Source organism: Oryctolagus cuniculus, chromosome 5 (assembly GCF_964237555.1).
Source record: "Oryctolagus cuniculus chromosome 5, mOryCun1.1, whole genome shotgun sequence".
In the NCBI taxonomy this organism is placed as follows: Eukaryota; Metazoa; Chordata; class Mammalia; order Lagomorpha; family Leporidae; genus Oryctolagus; species Oryctolagus cuniculus.
Genome location: NC_091436.1, coordinates 9,916,676 through 9,922,529, shown reverse-complemented (window position 1 = coordinate 9,922,529; position 5,854 = coordinate 9,916,676). Strand labels below are relative to the sequence as shown.

The 5,854-nt window shown below is 55.0% G+C and overlaps 1 long non-coding RNA gene across 1 annotated transcript; it reads right to left on the bottom strand.

The window, feature by feature from the left end:
• Positions 1-403: 403 nt before the first annotated feature.
• Positions 404-2,356, bottom strand: LOC103349941 (uncharacterized). The gene is made up of 3 exons (XR_011388443.1): positions 1,940-2,356; positions 589-852; positions 404-540 (listed from the first exon to the last, which is right to left on the bottom strand). It is a non-coding gene; the product is annotated as an uncharacterized lncRNA (long non-coding RNA).
• Positions 2,357-5,854: the final 3,498 nt, after the last annotated feature.

The window sequence follows — 5,854 nt, the reverse complement described above, 5'->3', positions numbered from 1 at the left end:
GTATTGGGGGCTCCAGTTTCCTGACCTGACACCAAGGGCTGGATTTCAGGCCAGGAAGAAACCCAGGATGAGCTGGTGGCCTGGCCACCCACACTGTGCTGGGGAGGGGCGGGGAGGGGGCAGCAGACTCCCCCTGGCAGGGAGGGCTCCTCGGTGTACCCACACGCCCACTTCCCCTTCCCTGGCTGATGCCGGCTACGGGCCGCCGGGGAGAACCAGTCTGGGCAAGGCGCTATCTGGCCACCAGGCAGTGGGAAGTGAGATTTTTTTTTTTTAACAAAGCATAATAAAAATAATTTTTGAAAAGTCCGATGGTTAACCTGAATCACTGACGGATGAATCACTTGTCACGCTGCTGATGCAGGGGGTGGGGGCGGAGCAAGAGGGGGAGTCGAGCCGTGCACACTGTCTACGGAGAATTGAAAATAACAAGAAAACCACCAAAATCAGCTGCTTTGTGTTGATCAAGCTCCGTGGCAATTTTCAGCAATGGCAGGGCCGCCCCCACACATGACCATGTGGCCGCCCCCCACACATGGCCTCGTGGCCGCCCCCCACATGGCCACGTGGCCGCCCCCCACACATGGCCACGTGCCACGTAGCTCGTCTATTGCACTGCCATGGCTGACACCTTCTTTCAGTGCTCAGGGAGGCACGTCTCGCGTCTCCCCTGGGACAACAGCAGGTATCCAGCGGCCGTGACGCACTGTCTCCTGTGTTTGCAGAAGAACGTGGCCAAGACGTCATGTGTGCTTTGGAACAATCGGCAGAAAGCCTCGTATAGGGTGTGCAGTACAGAAAGTCACAAGTTGGTTATGAGTCACCATTTTCCTATTATTCTAGCACTGTGCCCTGCAGAGCAGAAAGAGGTTTAAACGGAAAAGGAAATTTTGCAAGACAGAAGCATGCAGGGCATGAAAGGGCTGACCCAGTAGCAAGTTCTCGTGCGTATGGACTGCCTGGCCTTAGGTGGGGCTTTCTCCTGAACTGCCCTGGACCCCATCTCTCTACTGGGGAAAGAGGTCAACAAGAGCTGATTGGCTATTCCCCAGTTGTCAACAGGGTCCCCCTAGAAGCAGGTACGGGAAGGGTGATGCACCTGCAAGCCCCTTGGGATCAACTGCAGCACCAGCCCGTTGGGATCAACGACAGGGAAGGAGAGCCCAGGGTGAGCGTATCTGGGCAGGTTAAATATAGCTCCGAAGTGCAGGTCTCAGTTTCCACTGCAGATGCACGGTCTGGGAAAAGTGTGAGGCCATCAGAGTGAAAACTGGAGCCAGGGAATCTGGGGAAAGGAGCCCTGGTATGACGCTCACCCCGGAGAACGAAGGCAGGGAGAAGCTGCAGAGGGAGCTGAGGGCACGGGTGGGGGCTACAGCTCTCGGCCCAGAGCCGCTCCTGTGGCTGGGAGGGAAAGGGCAGGGCCGAGGCTTGGGCGTCCCCTTGCTGGCTGGCAGACCCGATTTGTAACCAGAAACCTCTTCCCTGCCGTCGGCCCGGCTGCAGCCTTCCTGGATGTTTCTTCTATAAACGGGGTGGTAGAAATCCTAGCAACCCCATCAGACCTTCCGGAGCAGATGGAAAAGTGAAAAACAGAAGAAAATGCTCTCTGGCCTCTTTCCGGCTGCCTGCTCCCGGGGATGGAAAATACTTTGGCCCTGAGCTCTCCTAAGTCTGGAGCTGGACCTGCACCCCTGTGACAGAAGACAGATGGACGAGAGGAAAACAGACGGACTTACTGTCACGCATGCGTATTTCACAGGGACAAGGGTGTAGCTCAGAGGCTGCTCTGAATGGCAGCTTATCTGGCACCGGCAACAGAGGGCAGGGACGAGAGAAAGAAGGGGGACTGGAGGCCCCGGGGCGCCCCTCAGGCAGACGGAGCCGATGTCACTTCCCCTGGCGCCATCCCCAGGCCCACCCTTCCTGACAAAATCACCTTCTGTGTTTGGTCACTGTTCTGCCTGGGACACGTGCGCGTGGGGACTGCCTTTTGTCTTTGCACGTTTATGCTCCCCTTTCGGCAGAGGGAGTGAGAGCAGAGCGTTCCTCCTCCTGCTTCTTCTGAATGACCTTCAGCTCAGTAGTCCTACCCCAGGAAGGCGCATTTGGGGGTGGCACATTCTGGTCCCCACACCCCATGCAGATCCTAGCTTCCTTAGGGAGCTGACATCAGCGTAGTGATGACGGGTGGTAGATGGTCACTCTGCCCTCGATGAGTCGGGACCGTGGCACCTCTGGTCAAGGAAGCTGATGGGTGCTTCCAGAAGACCAAGAATGACAGAGTTCTGGGTAGCTCTGCACACCTTCTCTGTGGAACTCAGACAACAGAAGGCAGATAGATCACAATGGAAAAATGCCTGTGCCCTCGAGCAGGTTAACAAGAGTGTGTCACCAGGGAGAGCCCAAGAAAGGGCCAAGCAGATCTGATTCAATGCAACAAACCAGCAGGGGGCACAGAGGCTTCAGATGGTTGACGCAGACGCAGGCCAGGCTGGGAGCCACGATCTAGGGATCTGGCGAGTCCGTTTTCCCACCCAGAAGCACCAGGTGGGCACCCCGCCCAGGTGCAACCCCTCCTGCTCCGTGAGTCATCCCCTCTCTGTGCACCTGCCTGATTCCAGGGACCTGGCCAACCTGCGCCAATTGACAGCTTACATTCCCCACAAGCTCAACAATCTGTCTTACTGGCAATTCCTCAAAACACTGAGATGCGGTAGTGTCAAATGGCAGCCTGGAAAATGCTGCGGGTTAAGAAACGTGGCCAAGGGCCACAGTTGGTTACTGGCAAATCTAGAATGAGCCTCATTCTGCCTCTAGGGTGCTGCACCAACCACTGAGCCTTCCTGCTTCTTCTTCCCCAGGTCCTGCAGGTGGGATTTCTATGACAGAGGAAGGAAGCAAAGCGAGTGTCAGGGTTCATCCATCTCCTCTTGGTCCCTTTCTGAAAATGACACACTGAGATTTCCAGGTTGCCTTTTAGAACTCCATGAATGCAGAATGCAAATGCCACTTGCTTCGGGCATGCGCGCTGGGGACAATTTCTGATGCCATTGCTGCCCTGTTGCAAGTCAGCTCTCACTGAGAAGCTCTGGGTCGCAAACGGTCTCCGGCGACATTGCCCATGCCCGTCCCGGTTCTGAGCACTCAGCTCTTTCCAAAGCCTTATCCCGCCCGAGTGCATTGGCTTTCCCGTCAGAACCGCCCACTGCTACAACGCTGGGGCGAGCACACAAAGCAGAAGCAGCAATGAGCATCAGAACCAAGTGGCTGTCTGCCCCCACCCCCACCCCCACCCCACGTACACAAGCTTGAGATGTGGAGAGGAAGCTCTCATTGTAACCACACTGGAGCTAAAAAAAAAAAAATAAAAAAGACGACACTGGCTTCTGCATGTGGCTTTTGTCAGTTGATTTCCTTACATCACGTTTCTACCTCACGTGCGTGACGGCGAGGGCAGGCCCAGCCACTGGAGGCGCAGACAGCACCGTCCCACGGAGGCTGCTTTGCCCTTTGAGCTGGTAGTGACTCATGTGTTGACCCTGGTGGAGCTATGACGCGGCAGGCAGGAAATTCGCCGCTGAGGCAGGCACCAGGCGGGCCTGGAGTGGCTCTGACACAGCCTTGTGCCAGCCAACCCGTTCCGCGGCTCTTCCTCTGTACTGTATGGAATGAAATTACCATGTGTCAAGAATGCCTCGTGCAATGCGCTGGCACCGCCTAATCTCTGTTGCACAGTGTGATTACGGATTCCACTGCTCACAGAGGTCACGGGGAACTAACTCAAGCCACCTCCAACAGCAGCAGGAGCTGAGCGTAACCCGTGATGCAGATGACGTGATAGGAATAGGAAGCAGGCCAAGGGTTAGCAAGGCCGTGGGGTCAGGAGATTGCTGTTGATCCAGCATCGGAGGCCGCTCTGTGCGACAGCCGGCGCTGCCCGCGCCCCCCTTCCCAAAGGAACTGGATCCGGGATTTCAGCATGGCCATTCCCTCTCCCCCTCCTTGCAGCTAGGAGCGGAGGCCCACAGCGACAATGGGCGGGGAGCTTCGGCTGCCTGTATTGGCCTCTATCTGTTTTATCATTGGAGTGTTGTTCAGTAATTTTCCAGGGAGACAGGACCTGGCCCAGAGTAGGCAGTGTGTACCATCAGCAGCCAAAAACTTCACATCTGCTAACGTTCTGTGCTGCTCTCTTACAAAGAGACTGGAATATTTATCCACCGGGGAGCTGTGGGAGCAGGCCGGCTGCTGGCCAGGAAAGCCAGTCGCCGCAAACTCCTTTGCTCCAAATCCTTATATAAACCTTGAGCGTAGTTGGTCAGGAATGTATCCACTACATTCACTCTATAAGAAATATTTTAAAAACAGCTCGTTGCGATCAAGACAGTAGCTGTAGCACATATATATTTCTCCAGAAAATTTTGATAATAGAAATAAGTGTCTTGTCACTAATTCCGTGGCTTTGGCCTGGATGTTACTATAAAGTTTACTTGTTTTGCGTTTTTTTTTTTTTCTCTTTTTAAGATTTATTTATTTGAGAGCTAGAATTACAGACAGAGAGGGAGAGACTGAAAGAGAGGTCTTCCACCGCTGGTTCACTCCCCAGAGGGCCGCAACGGCCAGAGCTGAGCCAATCCGAAGCCAGGAGCTTCTTCTGGGTCTCCCTCGTGGATGCAGGGGCCCAAGGACTTGGGCCATTTTCTGCTGCTTTCCCAGGCCACAGCAGAGAGCTGGATCAGAAGTGGAGCAGCTGGGACACAAAATGGCACCCACCTGGGATGCAGATGCCACAGGCAGAGGCTTAAACCCACTATGCCACAGTGCCAGCCCCTTTGAGTTCTTTTTAAGATTTTTTAAAAAAAATTTCTTTGAAAGGCAGAGAGCCAGACAGAGATCTCCTATTTTCTGGTTCACTCCACAAATGCCAGCAACACCTGGCACTGGGCCAGCCCAAAGCCAGGAGCTAGGACATCATTCTGGTCTCCCACGCGAGTAATACTTGAGCCATCACCTGCTGCCCACCCCCCATTGTACATTAGCAGGAAACTGGGTCTGAATCAGGTCAGAACTCTAAGCCAGGTCCTCCAATATCGAATGTGGACCTCCATGTGGTAGCTTAACCGCTGCACCACACGTCACATCTGTGTTGAAGTCCATCACCTGGACACAGCACCAACATCCCTGGTGTCACCTGTCCAGTTCACCAGGATCCCAGTTCACCAGGCTTAGGCTTGTCTGGCATCTGTCACCTGCCTCCTGTCTTCAGCAGTGCGGACCAGGTAGCCCACCTTATCTAGTTTAGCCACGCACAGGCCCTTTCCCTGTAAAAAGACATCTTTCCCTGGCCAGACTAAGACAGCGTGAACTCAGGCGCTGCCCAGCACCACGCTCCAGCCTCCAGCCTTGCACTGAGGACCTCAGAGTTGGTCTCCAGAAACAGAGGACAACGCCCTGCTGGCTCCCCAGGCCCAGCGCTGCCTTCAGAGCCCTGGCTGTGGGATCAGCGCCGCTCCTGCCTGACACTCCCAGGACTCGCATTTACGGCGTCTGCTTAACCCTGGGAGACTCTGCCCATCCTAGGTGGGACAGTCGGTGTCTTGGGGTCACTTTGGGCTCCAGGCTGAGCCCTGGCTCAGAGCTCTGCATCTAGGGGCTCAGGTGAGAGACGTCCGGCCCTGCTCGTTCTAAGGCTGTGAACTTAGCAAGTCCTTGGGCCTACGCGAATCTTTGTTTCCTGGACTGTAAAATGAGAGAAACTCACGTCAAGAGGATAATGTGATAAGCTGCCTTAGCTTGAACTACTGGGGAGAGCCTTGGGTGTGCAGCTCCGCTCACGACCTTCAGAGCCTGT